Genomic DNA, 26923 nt, shown 5'->3' on the forward strand with positions numbered 1-26923 from the left:
CTTAAGTGGAAGACGGAAGTTTTTTTTTGTTTTTTTACCTTGTATACCAGAGTATGTCAATATGGAAGAGCAACTGTCAGTCTAACAGGAATCAGAACAGTCTGTCTATGTGGCACCAGTCATTTTTTTTTACTGTGTCTTCTTCACCATTTATTTATTTATTTATTTCTCCCACCTGCAGTGCCATAGCATTTTTTTTCCCCTCAAATCCATTAGAATGTCAGGTAAACCTAAAAACTACTTACGTTAAAAAGTTTGGAAGACCTGTATGCAAACAAGAGTTTTTAATATCGAAAGTAATAAATCCTGGATAATTTTACAGACTATACATTTTCTTATTAACCAAAAATCAGAGATGGAAATCATTTTAGCCTTCAGTGACTATGCAGGAAACCATGTTGATTTAAAATAATAATAAAAAGACAAATGCATGCCTTTGTCCTTTGCCATTTTAATAATGCATGCTATAAATAAATGTCAAATACATCAAGATGAAAAGATGCTTACACGAAACGTGTGTTTTGCACCTGCTTTGAAATAAGCTCTTTTATTGAGGTTGAAAAGGGAATACAATGTCACAATATCATCTTTAAAGACACTGAGGGTGAGATAATTAAAAGGAATAGAAGTGAATTAAGGGATCAGACTGTGGTACATAATGAGGCAGGAACAAAGAAAGCACAGATTGTTGAAACTCATGAGCGCACAGACACAGACAGACACACAGCTAGTCCTGAGAGAGCAAAGCAGTCTTGTTATAAGAGGGCTTTGGTCCACAGCAGACAGCAGGGTCCTTCGATTAGCTTGCTCACTAATGACACTGACACACCTGAGTTTTTTCCCCTAGAGAGAAACACACAGGACACAGACACTGCCAACCCAATACAGACACTCCTCTTCTATCCCATTTGAACTTACACTTGAAGGGACAGAAAATCTGAAGGACTACAGAGACGAGAAAGATAATAAACTGAGAAAGAGTTGACTCGGGACTGGTTTTAAAAAGAGATGTAACTATGACGGTCTACTTTTAACTATGTATTATATAAAAAATAATGCATTAAATAAATTAACACTGAACAATGTAGCGATATCAGTAATTATTAATATTAATAACAGAGTAGATCTATACATTATTTGAACATTGACAGTCCTAATTTAAACATATATAACAAATGTTAACAATTTTATATTACATGAATTAATATCTGCTACACATTTGTAATAAAAATAATTATGATCATAAAAATTGAATATTATTTATGTATTGTTATATTATTACTATATACAAAATCCACACACAGAGAGAGAAAGTAAATAGCACTAGAATATTAATTATAACCAATATAGTTTATTTCCATGAAAAGAAAAGGAAAACATTTAATTTAAATATTTAAAATTATATAAAATCAGTGAAGAAACAAATTAATGGACAACCCTATACTATAACTATAACACAGTGTTGTGGCAAGATAACAAGGCCAGCTGTGTAGCAATTCTGTGAAGAAGTGGCACATCAAACTGTTCAAGAGGGCAAAGAAAAACCTTATTTGTGCAAGACTAAGCTTTTTTATTCATTGAACATTTTACAGATGGTTGCAGGTGTCTTGCAGTGCAGTTTTACCCACTGTGATGGTCCGTCCATTGTAATATCTCCATTCACAAAATGTAAAAAATTGGTAGGCACAAACCTGATGGGCTGGATGCTACACTGTAAATAAATTAATAAATTAATGCATTAATCCTTTTGAAAATTAATAATTGAATCAAACTGTATACACAAAAATGTACACCCCTAAACATTCGATTGATTTTAAATAAATAAATAAAATGCTATTCCAATCTTTCTACAAAGTGTCATGCTTAATTCAGTGTTACTTAATGTTTCGTTGTAACTGTTGGAGGAATTCACAAGCAATTTCAGAGTTTATTATAATAATAATAATAATAATTGTTTCTACACCAGCGTATGTTTTGGTGTATGCAATTTCCAGGAGACAGTGGATTTGCATTGCAAATAAATAAATAAATTAATATATATAGTGTATATAAAATATGTATCTTTAACAATTTAATCCTTTAGCAATCAACACTTCCCAGAAAGAACAAATCGCTGGCTTTTGCAAAGGTTAAGGTTAGAATTGTCTAAACAGTTTTTTTTAAGGAACTTACTTGCAATTAGACAAGATATCCCTGAGCATTCCGTTTTTTTTTTTTTTTGGGAAATTCTGAAGAACTTCTGACTGCCACCCTTTTAGGAATTCTGAAGACAACTTTAAGGATTTCAACCTTCAGATAGAAGCACAGTGCTTTTAACTCCACACTAATAACCATGTCAACATCAATGGTAACAGAAACATGCATGCCTCTTGTAAAGAATTTTAGTGTACCTCTGCATAATACTGAAAACGTCCATAGAGTTGTTCATTGGTTCAGTGAAAATGAAACTCTACTCCGATGCCATTTTGTCTGTGTAATACAGAGATACATAATGAGAAAGAGACTGGGACCTTCAAAGACAAAAGAGGTGTATTTCCTCTATCCTGCAGTGAGCATCTGCGTCTAATGGAGTCACTCAGTGGTCACTCATTCTCAAGGTCGATTTGTCAATCTGAGTGAAAGGGAATTGAGCTCACTGATAGTGTTCTTTTAAAAACACAATCATTGTTTCTGTGCCTACAGTGGCGCAGCAGTCAGGAAGACGTCTCACAGCATGACTCATCCTTTGTTTTTCCTTCCCGGAAGGGAAAGCAGCTACCGATCACTACACCTCCATGTTTTACCATCTAAACTCTCTAAAAGAGGCAGCTCATGATGACTTGAGGTGCCAAAACAAACCAAACTACAACTTATTCTTCTTTACCAGTCATTTTATGTGAGTGTGTGTTGGTAAGTTGTGATAAATGATCAAGACACTCTCAATAAAGAAACTTTTTTTTATACTACACCACCAAAATGTCACTTTACGTCCAGTTTCAGAGGATTTTCCAAGGTTTTTGGATTTTTACTTTACTAAACATTTCAAGTCCAAATTATATCATCAGTCACTCATTCTCATTTGCAAATCTGTATTACAGTCTTCTGTGGAAAACAAAATAAGTTTTTTATTCATTTTCCCCCCAAGCTGTAGCTCTGAAAACGACAGAAGAACAACATAAGTCCCATAAAAACCAGCCCACATGACTAGTGAATTATATTTCAAGACAGAAGCCATATGATACCTTTGTGTGAAGAAGAGACTGGAATGTGATAGTCTTCTCCACTACTGCACTCAACATGTTTTACTCAACATTGAACATTTGGTGCCACAAGATGTATTTCAAGATATTTGACATCTATTGCCAAATGCAGTTAGCTCTAGTGTGTTTTGTAACTGATGGCAGCATTCTGAGTTTGAATGTATCTTTTTAAATGAGATCTTATAGACATGGCAGACAATTTTCAGCAGATAATAACTTAGGTTGTTCCTCTATTTCTCAAACAAGCTATCATATGGCTTCAGAAGACAGAATATTGCACAATTCTTCTTTAATTTAGTCACTGTAAATGTACATGTATGTTACATTGTTGTGCATACATTCATATACAATGCTTTCATTATACTGGTCTATTTCCAGTTACATTATGTATTATGAAACATGATGACTGGACCATAACTTCTATGTTTTATGTCATTTAAACGTAATAAAGTCCAAAGTCTTTGAAATTGAAAATCAGATTTTTTTTTCTTTTTATTATTATTAGAAATCTGAAATTATCAGTGGTTATTACTGTAATCTTGAATGTCACTTGATTCTTCAGAAATAATTATAACATGTTGTTTCGGTGCTCAAAAATAAATTTCTTATGCGGAAAATAGTTTCTTATAGTTTTTTTTTTGTGGAATCGATGATACTGCTTTTCAGGATTCTTTTATGAACACAAAGTTTAAAAGAATGGCAATTATTTTAAATATACATTTTCTGTTACTTTTTATAAATTCTTGATGAATAAAATTATTAATAAATAAATAAATCTTAGTATGCCCAAACATTTTAACTTTAGAAGCTGTTGCATATCACAGTTCATTTTTCATCATGACAACAAAGCATTTCTTCCGTCGCAGAATTCTCTAAAAGTGGAGAATTCAGTAAGAATGAATTGCGCCTCATGACAGTTTTGTTGCAGTTATTTGCATGCAGTGTTTTAGCACCCAATTCACACCCAAAAATGTTGTCATAAGCACTATTTGTACAGAGCAGTCTTGCATAAGTTATGGCATATTTTACTAGTACCTAACAGTATCGCTAGACCACAGTGATCCAGTCACCCTCTTTAAAATGCCCAAAGTGATTTTGATTACACCACACGTGTATATATATATATGCTTATAATCATTGCTTGATAAATTACCATCACCATGGTGAAAACAAATATGCAAAACCAATATATTTTGAATACATGCATGTATCTCCTGCTTTTTGCAGACAGTATTAATGCAAACTGCATCTAAATACAGTATATCACTAGAACTCCAAACAAGGTGTAATAAATAATGAGCTTGCATATAAAGCTGACAAGTTTTTGCAATGCAATCAAAGACAATTACTTAATTTGAAATTACTCACAGCGCTGTTTAAACTCATTTAGGGCCTGGTTAAACTGGATTGTGGGTGATTAGTGAATAAGACCGTGCTGATTTCCACTGCATTGTGTGAATTCACCTCCGACCACTTGATCCTCAACCCTGATCATTTGATTTATCTTCACATTATTTTGGAGTCACAATGCCTTTCTTTGCTCGTTCTCTGCAAACAGCAATTTTCATGTGCACAGATTGATTTCATCTGCAGGCAGATTACATCAGACAGCACAGATATACATGTATGAGGGAAGAAAACACACAGAGGTAGCTAGAATCTAGAAACTGCTGAGTAAGACAGACACAAAGACGGATTGGCCGATTAGTAAATAATTCAATTCAATTCAAGTTTATTTGTATAGCGCTTTTTACGATACAAAACATTGCAAAGCAACTTTACGGAAAATTAAGTTTCTACAATTTTTAGTAGTCGCTTATCAATGGTGACTGTACGTTTATGTGCATATGGCAGAAATGTATGTAAAAATCAGTTAAGACGTAATCAAAAAGACGATGAACATTATTAACAGCAATTATTATATGATGCAATCAGGCTTATAGCAATATGTTGTTTCAGGGTTAGCATCATCTGAGGTCCTCAGACTGTGCTGAATTACTGTGCATTGTGTGAATTCGCCCCTGACTCTGAGATCACTCAAGACTACTTTACATTCATTCCTGAGTGGCATTCAGTGTTTCATAGATGGATGAATTAATTACCTTTGTTCATTTCTAATTTAATCATCCTCCAACCACTTGATTCTCGACCCTAATCAGTTGCTTCATCTCCACATTGTGTAGGAATTGCAATGCCTTGCTTTTTTCATTCTCTGCGAACAGAAATTTGCTGAAAATTTCATGCACCCAGAGCAATTTCAGCCGTGGGCATGATACCCTTGTTCAGTTTTCTGTCAGCACAAGAGATTTGAGGAACTCGCACACTGTCATTTCACAAAATGAAAAAATAAATAAATTAAAAATGCATATATGGTTCTTTGAAGAAGCTTTAACATCCATGAAACCATTACATTCCACAAAATGTTCTTTATAATGGAAAAAGTTTGCTTATAATTTTAAAATGTTCATTATGCTAAAAATGCCCTTTAAAAAAAAAGTTCTTTGGGGATCCAAAAATGGTTCTTCTATGACATCGCTGCAACCCCCCATCCCTTTTGTAATCTTTATTTTTAAGAGAGTAATACAATGACTTAATTTTAAATACCCATGGTGCTATTTAAGCACATTCAGAGCCTAGCTGGATAGTGGGTGATTAGTAAATAAGACATTGCATTGTGTGAATTCACCTCCGGCCACTTGATTCTCAACCCCGATCACCTGAATTATCTCCACATTGTCTTGGAATTCCAATATCTTGCTTTGTTCGTTCACTGCAAACATACATTTATGGACAATTTCATATGCAAAGAGCGATTTCAGTGGTAGGCATGACACCCTTGTGCAGTTTTCTGTCAGACAGCATCAGCTATGTGAAGAACCCACAGGACTCTCTGAACTCAACAGGTCCAGAAATCTAAAAAAACTGTTTAGTGAGACCGTCACAAAGACAGATTGGTTGAAAGACGAGTTTAAATGTGAAACCTCTCGTAGAGCACCCGAGGGAATATTTCTTCAGCTACACAAGCCGAGATAAAAGAGCAGATATGTGGAAATCCCTACAGTCAGCATAGCAATGGTCTACAACCAAAAGCACAAGTACACTTAAGCAAAAGGGCTGATTGTACATCTTTACCATATCCCTCCTCAGCATGTGTTTCATATTTGTGTATGTGTGTGTGATTTCTGAGAGGATTATCTTCTTGCCCCACTGAGGGTTACACACCATCTGGACAGGAGGTGACCCTGAGTGTGGATGGGGCACGTCTGGAGCTGTTAGGGAGTTGATGGTATGTGTGTGCATCCTCCAATCCAACACTTCAGTCCAATAATGTTATAATTTGATGGACGCATACAGAATGTAGCTCCTAACACATCTGAACTAAGCAGGGATTTAATCATTCAGTGAGATGGGAAGACACTACGTGGAATCGTTTAGCCCGGCTGTCCCCGCGTGTCTGTCTCCTTCTTGCTCTATTCATGTCCATATGTTTGGACGCTGTTCTGTCACAGCTGTACACCTGCTTAATTAATCTCTGATCACTCCCAGTTCCGGCAGAGGGGGAGCTGTCCCAATGAATCATCACAAACAACTGCTTGCTTCATGCTATCGCTCTGATTATCACTGACGACTTGCTCGGTTAGATCAGAAATAGCTTATGGCTAATAAAAACACTCGAAAGTGGAAATTATCAAGCGATCCGAGAAAACGGAATGGAAGTTCTATAGAATATTCTTATCGGGCATTAAGTTGTAATAAGGTTATTATAATTATAAATGAACTCTTGATGATTGCTGAAAGTGCCAAGAAACATAGGCAACATTAAAATCTGGTATCAACATCATTCTCAGGTGATCCCAAGAAATACAGTTGTAAAAGATATCTGAAAAGGGGAATTGTGATCCGAACTTTCAGGATATTTTGAAAATGTCAATTGTTGGGTGTTTTTGTTTGCCTTAAGCAATCTCTGAGGTTACCAACAGTCTCTGCTTATAAAAAGAGCAATAAGATAAAGAAAGGTGGAGAGTTCACTTGGACAGTTTCTCCTCCCAAACATCAGATTAATGATTAAATAAGCAGATTCTGAAATGCATGTGATTATATCACATTTCTAGAGTAAATGCTAAAGAGTTTTGATACATCTTATGCAACATTGAAGGACTGCCCCCTTACCTCAGTAATTTACTATACTAAAACAAGGTAAAGAAAATAGTCATACAAACAGCATTTAAATATACTTGCCAACGAACAGTAAACCAGATCATGTAAGGCATGCAAGTTTTTGTTTTTATGACCTTTTGTGACATATTTAAAGGAGAAAGGATCTGGATATGCATATATATATATATATATAAAAGGAACGGAAGGGAAAAGGACACAAACCAAACTTTAAGTACCTGTGCTGGGAAAAATGATTTCTCAGCTTTTAATTGGTCTTTTTGACATGCTTTCCAGATAACTTACTCAAGAAGCAATGATTTAAAATCGTAAAACTTTGATCTTGTTTTTCCACTAACAAATGAGGAAATCTGAGAGTGCAGTAAGACAAATTTAATCATATTGAAAATACAATCTCTGAAATCCAATTATAATGGTATAAATGGTATAATAGTCTTGTTCAGTGCTGTTTTTCAATTAAACATATTTGTTTGAAGGATTCTTAAAGGGAAGATAATACAAAAATAGATGCAAGACAAATGTGCCTGCAAGACAAATATGAAAAAAGTGTTTTTCTTATTAATATTCTGTATAATGCAACATTTTCCAACATTAAATCAGTTTTTAACATTAAGTAGTAAATAAAATATATATGACAGTCCAGAAAGATGAATACGGTGGAAGACGGTGTTGGTCATACAAATCTTGTTCTCTCTATCCCATTCTGAAGGACAAACCATTGAAAACCTCAAGCGTCTATATGTTAAGTTAAGGTTTTAACAAAAACTGAACAAGGTTATGAGAGGAAGAATACGACATCTTGTGAAACATGCTGAAAAAAAAACCAGCACCTTAAATTCAAAGGGAAGTTTACAGCACTATGCTTATTTCCTTTCTGACCATGAAAATGTGAAAAGTTGGTTTACTTCAGAATCTTAAATAACTTTTGGTACACTTAAAAAAATACATAAGAATAAATAAAAAACATTATTGCATGTTGCATTCATGAATTGTACGTCTGGTTATTTGCGATGCAGGAGAACCGTAACAGAGATGTTAACCTTTCCCATGAGTGATGGCCGTCAAGGCACACAGCTCCTCTCCATGACAAACCCTATCCTTAAAGGTCACATATCACCATCTATATTTGCCTGTCACTTTATGAGAGCAGTAGTTGAAGCTGTGTGTAAAAGACTCCAGCCTGCATTCACACATTCAGTCATCATGCCAACTACTGGTAGCAGCACACACAATTCAGAAATTTGAACATTTTAATATTTAAAATTTCCCTAGTGGTCTTAGCTCCCAACTGTATAATATTTTTGCATGTAAATGCTCCCCACATGCATCGGTGTACTGACTCTGCTGAGCAGCAGGAATCCCTCAAAAATAGGTCAGCATTGATGAAGACCTGTCACTTACTAAGAGTAATGGTTTAAACATCTTGCAGAGACACATAAATAAATAAATAAACAACATGATTAGCATGTAAGGGAGTGGGGAGGGGTTTTATCACATTGTTGTAGTGAAAGATGTGGTTTTAGAATTGTCATTTTAGAATTTCATGACAAAACATGATTATAAATGTTGAACATAATTCACTAAATTGAGTTTTAAACTGTCAACACAATTAACACAACCATGGAAACTGTTAAATTATAACGTGGCTATAAATTACACATTAAAATATTCTGCAAAATATATTCAGATAGCTTTATAAAATTAAATATTAACATAAATATTATAAAAAATATATATTGATCATTTTAAAAACAGTCTGCTTAGTGTTACACTGTGAAAGAATGTCATAAAAAATAACATAATGAATGACAAACTAAATAACTAAACAAATTATTTTAATTTGCATGTCACTTTAAGTTCAAATTAAAATGCATCCCATTTCCATTATTTACATTCTGGAACTGAACTTAAATAAATCATTCTACCAAGCCTTGTGCCAAAATAATTTACACACAAGCTCGCGTGCCTCTATTTACCTGCACACAAAAACAAATTAATAGAGATAAACCAACCAACCAGACTAACACAGGCCATCTGCAGGTGCATTAGTTTTGAAGAGACACGTTACCCGTGAGACCCGATGAACGTGATGATTAGCATATCCTGCGATGACCGCACCGATCGCTGCTTCTCTGCGAAGGGAGGGAACGAGGGATGAAGGGGAGGCTCCATCTCTCTAATCTAGTTGATGAAGATCCCTCACTCCTGAGACCTGACAGGGGTCGCACTCTGTCCAATCACGCGCGCTACGGACCGCTAAGACAGCGAAGCAGTCAGCAAAGCATCCCTCATTCCGCTCTGTCTTTTTTCACGGACAAGCTCACTCACTGTCACTCTGTCTCACACACTCGCAAGCGCGCGCGCTCTCTGTTCATGCGAAAACTGCAGGAATCTACACTTCGCGCGCACTCGCTTAACCTTTTTTTTCGTTTCTCAGTAGTTGCACGCGCATCTGTCTCCGCTTCTGTACTGTACAGGATGAACAAGAACGGTAGACTGCTGAGAGAGAGAGTAGATGAAAAAACAAGGAACTAAAACCACGAAGGCAAGGTGAATCGAAAAGGGGAAAGAGGTTGAGGGCAGATGAAGGAAAAGAGTTTGTGAAGCATTTGGATTTTACTGATTTCAAGCCTCCATCCATCTAATTTTTGCCTTTGGAAAAGGACTCAAGTAAGGTAGGATGTGTTCAATGCTCAAATCCCTTGAGTCTGTGTGTGTTTTGCTGCGTGGACTTTCTTGCCAGGGCAGTAATGAAGTGTTTTAGGGAGCGTGGAGCAAAAACAGAGAATGTATAGCTCTAAAATTGGTTTAATTGTTGGGTTCCTGTCAAGCTCCAGCCAAGTCACTGATATGTCAGCATCTTCAGTCATGAGTGATTATGCCCAGACATTCAGTCAATGTAAATTGCAATACTTTCAGTGCTAAGACTCAGTGCAAACCCATGATTAATCCCTGTACCCTTTAGAACTTAGCAGTTTTTGCCCTCCTTTTTGGAAACGCATGAGAGTTTGACTGTGGAGGCTGAGCTGTGAGATGGTTGTTTTGCTGCCTGACTGTTCAGAGCGAGGTGAAAACTGGCTTGATGCTCACAGAGATTGGAGTGGAAGTCCTGATTGCAACCCACCAGTATACAAACACTCATACTTGAAGTGTGTGTGTGTGAGCTTCAGTTATGAGTGTGAGCCAACATGTACATATACAAGCAGGTGCGCGCTTTGCTTCGCACTGCCACAAAGTTGTGAATCACAGGTTGAAAAAAAAAAAAAAAAAAAAAAAGAGAGAGAGCTGCTGCCAAGAGACAGTTGGGCAACATCAAGGATCTGCTTCAAGTGCTTTTGAGGACTCAAAAAGAACAGACAAATTACTAGCAATGCTGGATATCTCAATATAGGCTCTAAAATAGTGTTTCCCTGACAGTTTGTTCCCATATGAAACAGCAGTGCAGTGAACAGTTTCAGCATGTTGTGAAGAACGAGACTTAATCCACATAATGCACTTGCTAATCTTTGTTTCTCCCACATCATTGTCATACTATCAATAGAGATATGCATGTACAAAGCGCCGGGGTCTGGTGTTTATATATTTGTTAATTTAATCTCAGAGATTATGGATTTTGTGAAATGCCAGAGGGATTATAACTCAAGCAGTTCTGTGTTGCTGAGGTATGTGAATCACACACATACACTAGTATTTCTGTTTCTAGTGAGGCAGATGTGCCATAGTTAGAATTATGTGAGAATGCACAATTTGGCTTATATAATACCTGGACAAAAAAAGAGGAATAATAATAATTTATAAGTAAAATTAACCAAGTGAACTTCTTTATACAAAAGACTAGATGTTCTTGCTTCCACTGAAGCACAAGATGCTCTTTGGAACATTTGAAATCATGCTGGAGTATCCAATGATCTGGTTTTACTCTTGTTGAGTTCATGCAGATGTTCATAAAATGTTCGTGATCATATAATTTGTAAGGAAAACGGTTAATGAAAAAAAAAGCAAAACAGAGTATATGTTCACAAGTAGTCCCAGATATTTGGAAACCATAGTACAAGTTGTTGAACCAATAAAACTCCTAACATATTTTTTTTCTTGTGGGAAACGCTTCAGAAACAAAAATGCTTCAGAATCTCATTTTGCATTGAGATGCAAAAAGGACATCATCTGTAGATTTAATACAATGATCAAATGCACAGTGATTCATGTTAGAAAGCACTTCATGACTGTCAGAATTGCTCATTATTATGGTAAGTGTAACCAAATATAGAATCACACTCTGGTGTTGAGTTTTCCCTCAGATGCAACATATCTATAATTTTTAGTGGTTGTTTGTGCAAACTGTGGCAGCTTTTATGTGTGTGTGTGCCAAGAGAGGTGTGGCTTAATCCCTTATGTATAGTCAAATTCAGCATCAGCATTCCTAGAATAAAGTAGAAAATAGCGTTCAAAATAATAGGAAGTGAGCTGTGACATCCACTTTAATTCCTTCAGACTCTTGTCTCTAGCTGTCAGAAATGAGAGGACGTGATTTGCTAGGAATATGACACAATATCGGTCCCTTTCTAATTTATCCACCTATTTTCACTTGATCTGTTGCAGCATTGCAAACGCCGCACAGTAAAAAAGCTGATCCCCATCCATCTGTTAAAGGTTGCACAGATTTGTGGGACACTCTAGGACAGAAAATGTATATTAAAAAAGATGAATGCAGTCAGTCAGTCAGTGGATGGATGGAATTTAACTCACAGCCAAAATGCATCCTCTCTCTTCCCGGGATCAAGCCAGCCTTTACAAATTCAAGGAAGGTCAGGGTTCAATCAGTGTCTGAAATCAGTAGGCAGGGACAATAGATAGAATAGATCCCTCCTGAACATACTTTAGAAACCCCAAGTTGACAGGTCTTGGTTTGCTTTTTGTGCTCAAGATCAGAGCAGACAGTAGAAGAAGCAGAAATCCTAGTGATCTGAGCTACTGGTGAAAACAAAGCCATGTCCCAACAAGAGTCCTATTTTCCAGAGGGAATTATAGCAGATGTGCTAGCATTGGGTTTAATGAGGAATCCTATTTTGACCAGTTGGTAACAAGAGACAGACAGATCCGAGAGAGACAATCAGCACCGAGGGAGGGAGACAACTCTGAGGGTGAGCTAAATGAGGTCTAATCAGCTCAAAGCAGATGGGAACCCTGAGACGGAGGAGAACGAGAGCACAAGATTCGACATGTCCCTATGTCCCTCATGAAGTGGTGTGATGACATGAAGTGGCACAGGTCCAAGGACAAGAGCACAAGGGTCAATAACAGCTGGACACACTGATATATCTGTGAGTGTGTGTGTGTGTGTGTGCGCGCTATAGACCCAATCATCCAGATTCGCCTTGAACCCCTTCACCATTCCCATAAAACCACCATGCCTATCCATCTCCATAAAACAACCAAATTAAACACCATATCATGAAGCATGGTTTTTTTTTTATATATAAATAAAATAATTCAGTGCACAATGTAGACACACTGTGTTCCACCACACCATTATGGAAATAAGTTGCAAACATGGGTCATTCAGAAAGCACATATATACATATTGCAGCCCTTATATACATACAGTACATAACACCTATTTAGAGGTAAACAAGAAACATTCCAGCTTATACACTGTCATAAAAATTTTACCTAGAAGCCATACATTTGTGCCTGATTCTATTAGTCATTAAAGGGTAACATACACACATTGGGTGTATATAAGGTACACACATATAGCTTTGAGGGAACTGCCTCATAGATGAGCCAAATGCGCACTTTTTGCACATTTATTGTTTCTGACAGTGTATTCAGATGTGGCGAATTCCACTCTGCTTGGCCTTCTGACTGATCCTAATGTTATAGATGAGCAACTGAAAGACGGGAAACCAAGAATGGTTGTAACACTGTAAAAATGTAACACTTTTTTTTCTTTCCATATTTTATAATATATCATGTTTTTTAAACACCAGACCAGCATATTAGAATGATTTCTGAAGGATCATGTGGCACTGAAGACTGGAGTAATGATGCTGAAAATTCACCTTTGCAATCACAGAATAAATTACATTTTAATTCAAATTCAAATAGAAAATAATTATTTTAAATTGCAGTATTATTTCACAATATTGCAGTTTTTACTATAGTTTTGAATAAATGCAGGCTTGGTGAGCATAAATATCTTTCTGACCAAAAACCTTTGAATATTTAGTGTAAGTAGAATATGTAGTATGTTTTGCATCAACTAGAGAAGCATCACACATATTAGAATACACAGCAAACCCACAATTTGTAATTGCAGTTACTTATTTCATATGCAAAAAGGGCATTTGTGTACTGTAGGAATACTAATGGAACAGTAGATGAAATATGTAGTGTTTATTAATTCTAAAGGTCACAAAAAGGGAGACAAATGATCACAAAAATCTAAAAGATAACTGTTTCTGCTACAAGAAACCTTTAACATTGTAAGTGGACTTCAGAGAAAAGATTGCTGCTAAAGTAGATGCTATGGCCCAGAGATACTTCACAACATGTCCTTTAGACACTTCTTAGTCACTTCACACTCCCTTTACACTCCAAAGCATCAAGTTCCTTATTCCTTATGGCTCTTTTCATTCACACAAACCTGTGCCGCTTATCTCTGGTTCTCTCTTAAATTGATCTCAATGCATAATGCAGCTGAATAAGCCATCGCTGATGCAGTGCAAGAGCACTGAGGAGTGAATGGTTGGGCAGTGCTGTACAGAGGAGGATATACTCTCTGGTGTGCTGCACACCGCAGAAGGCTGCAAGGAAGATCCACCGTAATCCTGTGTACATATTGTGTGATTGACGAAGGCCTTCAGATATCCTGGAGACTGAATGGGTGGCATCTGAACCCCTCTAATTCCAAAGTCAACAAGGCCTCAGACAGTTCAAGGAATAGTTCATCCAAAAAATGACAGCTCTTTTCATCACTTACTCACCTTCATGCCATTCCAAAATGATATGACTTTCTTCTGCAGAAGAAGTTGACATCAAGCCACAATTTTCAGTTCTTTAGTGAATCATTACAATTATCATCAGATTTGGTTCAGAATGAGAACCGAAATCCAGTCTGAATGATTATTAATGAATCAAACAAAATAATACATATCTAAAGTCACAGTCATTAAGGCCTTAGTTTAAGGAATAGTTCATCCCAAAATGACACCTCTGGCAACCTCTGCTTAACCTCATGTCGTCCAAAAACAAAAAATTTGAAGAATGTTTTCGATGCGCTTTTCCAATAAATTAGAAAACATCAAAAAAAAAAAAAGTGCTTTATATTACTTGCAATATTTTATGCACATTATAACTGACTGGAAAACAGATGTGTTCAATTCCTGATTGAATCATTAGAATCATCACTATTAAACTCAGAATGTGAATCGAAATTCAGTCTAGATGATTCATTAACGAATCCGACTGATCCGGTTCAGTTCACTTAATATTCTAGTCGCAATGAATAACAGCTTATTGGAGGGAAATACTGTCAAATGTCTTTTTGTCACAAAATGCTGCATATCATTTGACTCTAGAAAGTTTAAATATACCGCATGAGTTACATAGACTTAAAAGCGTAAGTCACCATTTATTTCCATGGAAATAGCACAGTCATAACTGTGTTTACAATTTCTTATTTTAGTGCTCTACAGAAGAAAAAAAAAAGAAAGAAAGAAAGCCATACAGGGAAAAACATGAAGGTAAAAAAAAATGGTGACAGAATTTTCGCTTTTAAGTGAACTACAGTTCTTTCTTTCTGTGCTCTGGTTAATCTCTTCATTTTCTTTCTGTATCTGGCATCTTCCCTCCAACCCTTTTTAGTAGGGCTGTGCCGATCACGATCGGCGGATCGTTATGCGCATCTAGTCAGTAAAGTCGGTTCTCTAATCAGCGGTAAATTCCCTCAGGTGCGTGATTTCACATAGAGCAGCCAGGGGCGTCGGACTGGGGGTAAAACCAGTACTGATTACCAGGGCCCCAAAGGAAGAGAGGGCCCTTGAAAAGTCTTGAATATATATTTTCAAGGGGGGGGGGGGGGACATTAGGACTGCCTATCAGAGGGCCCGGGTTCTTGTGCAGCGCCCCTGAGAGCAGCTGTTACTACACAGAGCCGTTGTTAACTGAGAAGATGCGCAAATAAACGCTGAAAATGAACGTGGTTTTGCGCATCTTCTCAGTTAACAACAGCTCTGTGTAGTAACAGCTGCTCTATGTGAAATCACGCACCTGATGGAATTTACCGCTGATTAGAGAACCGGCTTTACTGACGAGATGCGCATAACGATCGGCCGATCGGGATCGGAGCAGCCCTACTTTCTAGGATCTTGCTTCTATCTTTCCCATCTCTACTCTTTTCTCTTCACCCATGTAATTTTAATGGAAGGACATACCAGCAGCTCTTACCCTCCTTTGTGTTCACAGTGATGATAGCTCCTGGTATTGAACTTGGGTGTGTGCGTGTGTGCATCTGAGTATCCATTATCATTTTCATCCAAAGCGCAAGATCCGACCAGATCACTCATCCGGATATGCCTGCCATCAACACTCAGTGCCGCAAACACTCCTGTGGAGAGCCTTCTTCCCAACGCCGATCAATAGTTGAGATTATTTGGACTCCCTTCACTTTGGGCCATATGTAGTTTAAAACTTCAATAAAGGGGCTCATTTCTACACTGTTTTATCACAGGCAGAGCTGCTTGTGTGTGTACTAGCATGTGCACGTGTCTGCTCGCATACAATTGAGATGTCACCTTACGGTTACAGATAGATCCGTTGCTGCTGTGACATTGTTACTGCTATTTTGAAAGTCTTGAAACGTATAATGCAGCAGCTCTGATGCAGAATCTATTCAACTGATAGCAGCCTTGAAAAAGGTGAAAGAGAATGAAAATCATTTTGACGTGTTTCAAGGTTGAGGCAACAATACAGCATTTACAGACTCCGTTCCAAAAACTACTGAGCTGCCTACGTAGCTAGGCATCATAAGAGCTTTATTTTAGCCAAATTCAAAGGCAGCATTGGATATGTCCTTCAAAAAGAATGCAATCCCAGGATGCTTTGCAACAAGATGAATATTGCAATCAAAGCTTTATCATTTTATTTTATTGTATTCAGATGTCATATCAATGGCATTATGTTTTCAGTTGCATTAATTGCATGAAGTAACTTTTTCCTTCTGTTCCGTGGGATTTCTGCTGCCATCCCGTTTTTAAAAAATACACGTTAAACAAGACTACACTTTAAAACCTAAAAATGATAACTTATGTAATATTTACTTTGTTTTGCAATGGGACACAAAATAAGTTTACTCCGATATGCTGTGACTGGCAATACTTGTCATGCTGCTTTTGATATTTGATTAATATGTAAATGATTATGAATGCACTTTTCTTTATACTGTACATATTTTTAAGAAATGTTTATGGTTAGGTTTAGAGGTAGAGGTGGGATTAGTGACTCAAAATATATTTTTAATGCTATATTGTTACTAAAATGGTAATTTCCCTGCACATTTTGGTGTAAGACATTTTAAGTTTTTTTATAATCACTATAAAATGGGTCTGCTTATGTGTGGGGTAGGTTAAGAGGTCTAAAAATCTCAATTGATTATCAAAAAAAAATGCATATTTGATACAAATATCAGAATGATATAAAAGATACATAACTATTTTACGTTTTTTTAGCTATAAATATGTAATAATGTTTTAAATGTCGAAATAAGTCCAAATTGTGTGTTTCAGCATCAGTCAAAACATACAAAATTGTATGTTTTGTGCTTGTAAACGTTCAGTGCCGTCGCTCCCTACACGCAGAGAACGCAGTCTGCGTAGGGCACCAACTCCCAGAGGGGGCACCATCCCAGTTGCTCAAAAAAAAAAAAAAAAAAAACCTTCCGCCATTCTCCCATCCGCGCTCGCGCTCGCGACCGCTTGCACCTCATGTTTTCGGCTGAATGTTCATAATTGATGGATGAACATATATGTCCGGGTAAAGGACATCAGCAATCCGGCGCAGAGAAAAGAAAACTAAAGAAAGTAACTTTGGGCCATATGTAGTTTAAAACTTCAATAAAGGGGCTCATTTCTACACTGTTTTATCACAGGCAGAGCTGCTTGTGTGTGTACTAGCATGTGCACGTGTCTGCTCGCATACAATTGAGATGTCACCTTACGGTTACAGATAGATCCGTTGCTGCTGTGACATTGTTACTGCTATTCTGAAAGTCTTGATGGATGAACATATATGTCCAGGTAAAGGACATCAGCAATCCGGCGCAGAGAAAAGAAAACTAAAGAAAGTAAAAAAATAAAAAATAAAAAAGTTGGCTTGACGTTAGATCTTCCAAAGTCTCAAATTTAGGGACCGTCTCTAAAGTTACATGCGATTTTGGTATACACTTTTCTAACGTCAGTAGCATTTGAGGAGAATGACTTACATTCATAAAAACAACTTTAATTGTTCATCTAGGTGACAGCTGTAAAGCACAATTGAATTGAATGTTGGATATTTATTAAAATAAACTGTAAATCATATGTAAATTATGCTACTTTTTCACATGGGCTCAAACGCAAATTTGAAACTCAATAGCAATTGAGGAGAAAGGCTTGCAGTCATAAAACAATTGTAATCACTTAGGTAAAAAATAGGCCCATTTATCACTCTCAGGCACATTCCTGTGAACGTTTTTTTTTTTTTTTTTAATTACCCATGGTTTTAACAATAACACCACAAATCATGTTCTTGTTGCCATGGTAACTGCAAATTTGTTATTATTTGTTACTTCAAATAATAATTTACAAAGTATTAATATACTGTAATATTTTTTTTGATGTTGTTGTTGCTATAAAAAAGAGCTAAGCCATCAATAGCCTTTAAAATGACTTAAAATGCATTATATAAAAAAAACAATGAGTCAATAATGATTGGTTAATAATACAACTTAAAATACATAATGTAGGCAAATAAAAAATAAACAATGTATGTACGTTATTACAAATGCCTACAAAGGGAGCCAGATGCCATGTAATTGCTGCTGTTACACTTACAGGAGAATCAAATCCTTGTTTAGGCTACTGACCAAACATTTAATTCAAATAGTAACTTAATCTTTCATTTTTGGCCACCTTTTTGCTATAGATGACACAGCCTTTATAATTTCTTCAACAAAAAACATGCTTATCACAACCCTTACAAAAATAAACCATGGTGTTATCATAGTAATACTGCTTAATTTCCTTTTGCATGATTTCTTAATGCTTGAGACTATAAAATAAATTAGTCATAATAAAGTTATAGCCATAGGTAAATGTCGAGAGCTACAATTGTAATTTGAAAAAAAATACAATTTATTCATTTAGTTTTTTATTTGATTAAAGTAATTTTTTCACCCCTATAGTAGGTATTTTTTTCATCATCATATTTGAGGAAGGAGGGCACAACAATACAATCCTGCTTAGGGCACCCATTTGGCCAGCAGCGGCCATGTAAACGTTACATACAAATACCTGTGTATAAACAATAAGACCAGGCTCAAAATATGAAGCAGCATTTTAAATTGCATTTTAAAATTAATTAATTAATTAATTACATTTTAAAATATATTAACAATTCAAAAATCTTAACAACCCCAAACCTTTGAATGACAAATTAATAAGATATTTACCTTAGCTTCAGAAGAGTGCTATTTTGCGAGTAGAGTGACATTTGTATAACACAGAGAGCTGCCATGTAATTAGAACATTTCAAATCAGTCCATTGCAGTTCAGATTCACCCTTTGAAGCAAACAGCAAGGCATTTCACTTGGCACTGGAACAAAGCCTCTTTGTTTTTTCCTAATTTCTATCACTTGTATTTTTTCTGCCTTTCCAGACCTCAGCCTTTCTACCATTTTCAAGTGTTTTTTTTTTTTTTTTTTTACATATAACCCCTCCGTCACCCTCCACCTGCCACACCTAAATACACACACACACTTTGAGACAATCAGCAGGAGGGGGACTAAACATCTCAAATTAAAGTCTGTGATGGATTGGCTTCTATCTGAGAGAGATATTGCACCTGTTTCCCCCCTGAATGATAGCCACTTCTCGCCATCATTTATATTGATTTGTCTCCATCCTCCCTGCTTGTTTCTGGCAGCTGATCATATACACATACTTAATGACAGTAACATTAACATCATGCTTCAACACATCTACATACTAACTTAAATCTCACTCTGATGCTTTTACGTAATAGATAAACACTTCAACTATGCTTCAACTACAGTATCTTTCCCACTTTTTTAATCCCTCTTTCTTGTTCTCTGCATTTTCTCCAAATATTTGCAGACAATGAAGAACTCACATTATTGTGGCTCAGTTGTAGAGCATTGAGTTAGCAGCTTAAAAGGATGTGGGTTCATTTATCAGGGAACACATACTGTAAAAATAAATAAATAAATAAATAAAAAAAAAAATATATATAATTATATTTTATCACTTTGGATAAAAGCATCTGTTAAATGTAAATGTTATTATTTTTCCATTGAGAGAAAGAAAAGGTGGGATGTGGACAAATTCTTTGCCAATGCAGAGTGACGTGACATTCAGCCAAGTATGGTGACCCATACTCAGAATTTGTGCTCTGCATTTAACCCATCCGAAATGCACACACACAGAGCAGTGAACACACACACACACTGTGAGCACACACCCGGAGCAGTGGGCAGCCATTTATGCTGCGGCGCCCGGGGAGCAGTTGGGGGTTCGATGCCTTGCTCAAGGGCACCTAAGTCGTGGTATTGAAGGTGGAGAGAGAACTGTACATGCACTCCCCCCACCCACAATTCCTGCCGGCCCGGGACTCGAACTCACAACCTTTCGATTGGGAGTCCGACTCTCTAACCATTAGGCCACGACTTCCCCTCAGAGGTGGCTTGGAAGAATAAGAAAATAAGTTAAAACAATAACAACAACAACAACAAAACTAATAATAATAAAGAATGAGATGGCAACAAAGCCACATATGAAAACATCTTCTGCCATACAAAAAGAAAATGTGAAATCAAGCTCAACCATATTTTTATATATATACTGTATATATATAAAAAAGGATATATAATATCAATTTATAATCCCATAGCCTAACATATTTTACTCTTGGTATTGTGCAAAACTACACAATCTATATATCTATGCACAGATCTAAAACTTTAATCTTCTATCTGTTCTTTCGATCCATGAGACTTACACACCTTCAAACCTTAGAGAGATTCAACCAACAAATGAATCATTTACTCATGCTCAAGTTGTTCAAAACCTGTATGAGTTTATTTATTTATTTTTATTGTATGGAACATAGAAGATATTTTAAAGAATGCTGGTAACCAAACAGTTGCTGGTAGCCTTTGACTTCCATAATAGGTAATAACATACCAACATTCTTTCAAATATCTCCTTTTGTGTTGAACAGAAAAAAGAAATGCATACAGGTTTGGGGAAAAAAAATTAGAGTAAGTAAATGGTGACAATTTTGATTTCTAATTTCTAGGTGAACTATTAAGGTTTCTTAATTGTTTAAAACTTTCAAACAAGTGTTTAAAAAACACTTTATTTTTCAAATACTGTACATTATTGCAGGTCCTCTATGCCCCGCCTCTCTCAAATGCATCTTTTTCTACAAAGTTCCTCATTCCGACAAGCACAGTCTGCTCTGATTGGCCAACTGACTCATCCAACATTGTGATTGGCTGAACACCGCAAGCACTAGTCGGAAATGTAATGCCCCTTTCCATAATCGCAAGCTTCATCTTTCAAAATAAATGTAAAGACAGTCAATAATATCCTTAGTTTTACCATCAGTTCAAGCCCGAAAGAGGAACAGAGTGGTGTGAGAGACACAGTGATGAAGCTCCTATGTGTTTGTAGTACACAAGCCACGGACGGTTAAGACAGCTGACTCCACTGTGATGTGACCCTGTCTCTCTCTCTCAATAGCAAATACTTAAACTAATAACAAAACATACTTGATTGTCAATGCAGTGAAAAATAGCAAAGAATCACCTCCTCTCCTAGGTTCACGAAACGGTTGTCCATAAAATGCGTTGCTGTTCTGTTGTAAGTAATCTTAAAGATTCGGAAGTCAAATAAAGTGCTTTTGCTTTCGCCTAGATACACACAGCGTCTCAATGACAACTGCGGTTACTGAAACCATGCCTTCTTTCTTTGCGTGAACATTTGGGTGGCATTAAGCAAATATTTCCACATAGTGATGTAGACATGGGAGCATGTTTGAATTAGCCATTTTAGGGGGGTGTGGCAGTCTTAACTTTGATAAAGAATATCTCTTTGGATTTTAGATTTTAGTCTTTGCAAATTAACAGATCTTCTTCATGCACCAAGAGCTTGTAACACTCCAAAGAGAAAGGAGAAATTGAAATCGCATTATATGATCCCTTTAAATTACTAAGAGTAAAATGGGTATTGATATGGGGTATAAAATTTTTTGTTTGAAACGCATTTTAACATTCATTACACCTTAATTGCCACTTAGGTTATATTTTGTTTACACATGGTTAAAATATGTTTACTGTAGTGGCAATCACTACAAATACTATATTTGAACTATGGTCACTTTAGTAAAACCATGGCTCATTTTCATAAGACTGCCAGTGAAAGACTGTTGCATGCATAAAATGCAACCTTTTTTATTGACAGCGTATGATTTATATTTACATTACAGAATATAACATGATCAATATGAACTTTTGACGTTCAATTTAACGTAATTAAAGTTAAAAGTTAAAAAATTTAATTGCACAAGCTGTGAAGGCTACAATTTCAATTGGTTTAATATTTATCACTTAATATTCTGTTTTTGTTTTAAATGTGTCAAATTATCGAAGTAAAAAAAAATGGAGATCAAAGACTGTATCATTTTCATTTCTCTCTGCACAGTTAATTTCTGTTCTACAGCATGTGGTTCACATGCCGTGCCATGATATTCCTCCTGTATAAACCTCTTTTTTCTGTGGATGCTGTGTGTGCAGTGACAATATCACCATGTTCTGTCGTCATGCTGTTAACTCATATCTCTGCATGGCTTTGATACTTTTCAGTGTTTTACATGATCATTAAATTTTTCTGTTCCAACACACTGAAATTGCCGCCCTCCCTTATTTGAATATCTGTCAATGGATAGCTGATGGGTTCGGGCTGTGGAAGAAGTTTTGAATATATTCATGGGTTTTCCTGAGACGAAGTTAAACCCATACAGTGAAACAACATCCAGACAGAAATGAACTGGCTGAAGTCCTACCACAGCCATGCAGAAAACAGCACCTCTGCAGCAGGGACAGAAAATGTATGAGCACTCGTGTGTAAAATAGAAAAAGTGTTAGTGTGTGTCTGCAATGCATATACTGCCACATATTCAGCATTTGGATCAATCTCAGCATGACATTTCCAAACATACAATGAACTCTATCCATATGTGTATGTTGACAGTATGAGACTTAACCTTACAATATAATTTACACTAGAATCAAGCAAATGTGGTGAAACTGTGTGCAATATTGTACACCATTCTGAATTGATATGGAAATGAATTTTATTTGAATTTTGAATTGAATTGAGCAAACAGAAAATTGTTGTTTAAATGTAATTGAAAGTAAAATTTACCTAAAATTTTAAAAACAATTCATATTGGTCTTTTTTTTTTAACAAGAAAAGCAAAGTTTTTTGGTTTGGAGAACATCAAAGGGAGCGCAGAGCAAGGAGACTTTTAATAACAAAAACCAAAGGAAATCCAAAACTACATTGGCAAATGACAATTGAGACTAAGGACTCAAGAAATCATGGCGCTAAATACAGGATCTAAATGGGGAACACCCGGAACTAAACGAGGGAATTAAGAAGACACATGGATCTTAATGGGAACAGGAACAGGATTGACCAAATAAAGGCGTAATCAAACACTGGAGGGCAAAACAAGGACATGGAGCACATGGGGGAGGAAAATACACACAAAACTGTCCATAGGTGTGACAGGGACTCACTTGCACCTTTTTTTTTCTCATGCCCAATATGCATCAGACAGTTGTGGGTGTGCTGTTTGAGGCAGAGGCTAGTAATCGGCCTCCAGACAAACTCTCAACAACTCTTCTTTGCAGCTGGTAATATATCCTCTCAGACTGATCGACATTTGTGCAGCACATCTCTCTTACCACTTTAGCTGCATTCATCAGTCTAGGGTTGTCGGTGAGGCCCTACGGCTCACGGGAGTGCTAGAGGAGGCCTGCAGAACTGATGGTCTCCTCCGAGGCTTTGTAACCTTAAACATAACCCAGCCATTGCCCATTGGCACCAGGGGAAAGATTTCCTGTCAGACAGGTGAATGACTATTAGTTTACGGACATGGGGAAGTGGATGGGCTCTGACTATTTCCCCCTAGCCATATTACATTCTCTCGCGCTCTCTTTATCTCTTATCCTTCTTTCTCGTTTACCCTTGGCAAGGTAATGGCAGAAGGGATAGTATAGAAAAGAGAAAGGCTGAATACTGCTTGATGATCAAAAGCTTGAAGTGGTTGTTGTACAAAAGCAATAAAATTAAGAGGAAGTGAAGAGAGAAGAAGGGGTGAAGAGTCTCAGCCACAAGCGATGACTAAACAAAATCAATGAAGCAACTTCAAAGCATTAGAGATGCTCCTTTCAGACAAACGCCCCAAAGTGTCAAATCAATATCATCCATACATATTCGCTCTCATCTATACCTAAAAGTTTCCAAGCCACGCCGAGGGCTTCTCTATGAATAGATTTTCTGTGTTAGAAATGTCTGTTAACAAAGTTTATTATTATTATTATTATTATTAGTAGTAGTAGTATTATTTTTATTATTATTAATATTATTATTATTATCAGTTGCCTTCTTATTCAATAAGTATTAATAAAAAAATTTGAAAGGTAGTGTATTGTTAAGACTTTTATAATCTTACGAAAAAAAATGTGACACTAAAACCTAATGACTGCTTTAAATTCAGTTTTGGATTCACATTATTAAATTATATTTAAATAAATGAAAATAGAAAAGACTTTCTTTTGAACGATAGTGTTTGAACACTGGTAAACTAATTAACTCAACCGAATGCATCTTATACACATGAGATTAATCAAATACAGTATATACACAACATAAATAATATATTATAACTTACAACTGCACACAATGATGCAAGTTATGTTCTAATCTAAATGCATAAGTCAAGTTGCATTTTGCACTTGTCAACTAAAATTTTACAACCACAAACTGCTATTTTTGTCTAAAATTAATGAATATGACATATAAAAGATATTTGCATCAAAACACATTGACTATTACTAAAACTAAATAGAATTAACAAAGTGTCAGTAGTTGCCAGTCCAGTGCATTACCAGCTGAGCTACATGTTCATAGAAGACTGCCGTGGAGTTGAGTGCCACCACACAAATTGTCTTGCACTTGTCTATCACAAAGAGCCCTCTAGCTAGCACAGCCCTCAGAAATTGTGTCTGATATTATGAGAATGAATTTAAATTTGGGTGTGTATGTCTGCTGAGGAAAAAAAAAAAAATACAAGATTTTCTAAGCATGTCAGTTTTGCGAATGTTTCCAAGATGCTGAAACAACAGTAATACCATGATTTGACTTAATACTATTTAGAGATGCATTAATCCTTGGAAACTGTATAATTATTTGGAAATGGAAGACAGAGGAAAGATCCATCTCACTAAAAATATTAATATACTACTACTGCATCTGTCTAGATTACTAATGCTGACCACATTATTTAAATACAACTTAGGCCAAAGTGAAGACTTTGACTGAAAATACTCATTTTGATTTTCAGTATGAATAAGTATTACATTCTAATCAAGCATTTCACCAGAGCCTTTTCCTACCTCTATGAAATTAATATTTCATCAGCTGCCGAATGTCACATGAAATCTGAGGTTATATCCTTGCATGCCAATACCTATCTTCATTTCATTAAGAGAGAAAAAAAAAGTGTTTCCCCTGATTATAATTTCCTTGTCCAATGGGTCAACAATTTTAGGAAAACTAATTATAGTATACAGTAAAGTATATGCATGCAATTTCCTTTTTGAATTTTTACAGATTTTTTTTTTTCAGTGGTGTGCTGGATTACATCAGAAAAATCTACTGTTCATTTGAAGTATATCATCCAAGTGGTTCTACCCCTGTTGATGTGCCATCTGTCTGATCTACAACAAAGCTGAATTTCATGAGAATATAAACATACTTGCTTACTCCTCATTTGACCTCATTTTACCAGCAAAGCCACTATGACAGGATTATCTTCCGCTTATAACTACAATGATACAACATACAGTTCAGCAGTTATTATATAGAAGTTTTAGACCACAGAATGTCACTATTGGCCAGTCAGAATTAAATAACACAATGTAATATGTTTATGCTAACATACATTTACTGGGAAACCAAGGCGCATTGGAAATACCTGACTGCCTAAAACTACAAAAATGTACCTATACAAACATTTCGCTGCCATTTCCGGATGAAATTAACACCATTATTGCTACATGTGTGACTGCATCATATAATTACTATTAATTAATAATATTGATAGTTCATCATCTAGCTGACTACGTCTTGTATTATTATTATTATTTTTATTTTTCTAAAATCCTGTCAAACGTGCTCAAACTACTAGCTACTACTAAATATTGTAGAAACATAATTTTCTGTAAAGTTGCTTTGTAACGATTTGTATTGTAAAAAGCGCTATACAAATAAACTTGAATTGAAATTGAATTGAATTGAATAGTGCTAATAAAACACCAACAAAAATTGTGTACCGTTTCATACAAATTATGATTACAGGGCATATCTTTAATGAATAAAGGTTTACAGTATTTTTGAGAGGTTCCTTGCGCCGTACTCATGTTATGATCTTAAAAAAAAAAAAAAAAAAACCTGTAGTCATAGTGTATGATTTGTAAACTAATACATTTTGACGTATACCTAGCTCCGTATGTATAGTTTTCAGATGTAGTAAACTTGCTCGGTAGCACACCCGGGTACATTGTTGCGCTTACGATGTGGAGCGATTGGTAAGAGTCCCATGAAACACCAGTCATGACACTCCACAAAAGAGTGCCTTATGTTTGGAAGCTGAACAGGCATTGTTGCTTACGCATTTGCTTTTGTTAACACTATTGGTAAGGTTAAGGTTGGGTTTGGTGTAGGTGGTACGTCAGTGTCAAATGCTATAGTCAGAGCATTAACCTTTTAATGCCAACTCACTGGAAAGCTTGTTTACAATAATATCATAATAAAATGTTGCTGCTGCAGTCACCTTTAACTTTTTCAAAGAAAATTAAACATGCTATTTAGCACCAAACACTGGGCATTTCACTTTTGTTGCTGGATGCTAAAGATTTTATACATTAAAATCACCCCACTCA

The 26923-nt window shown here is 36.0% G+C and overlaps 1 protein-coding gene across 1 annotated transcript in view; it reads left to right on the top strand.

Annotated features, from left to right (window-relative positions):
- The first annotated feature begins 9642 nt into the window (after positions 1–9642).
- LOC132121680 (cadherin-12-like) overlaps positions 9643–26923 on the top strand; it is a 388852-nt gene continuing 371571 nt past the window's right edge. Inside the window, exon 1 of the mRNA XM_059531344.1 lies at positions 9643–10090. The gene's annotated coding sequence lies outside the window, so the exon portion shown is untranslated. The remainder of the gene's footprint in view (positions 10091–26923) is intronic.

The sequence above is a fragment of the Carassius carassius genome, chromosome 39 (genome assembly GCF_963082965.1).
Source record: "Carassius carassius chromosome 39, fCarCar2.1, whole genome shotgun sequence".
Lineage (NCBI taxonomy): Eukaryota > Metazoa > Chordata > Actinopteri > Cypriniformes > Cyprinidae > Carassius > Carassius carassius.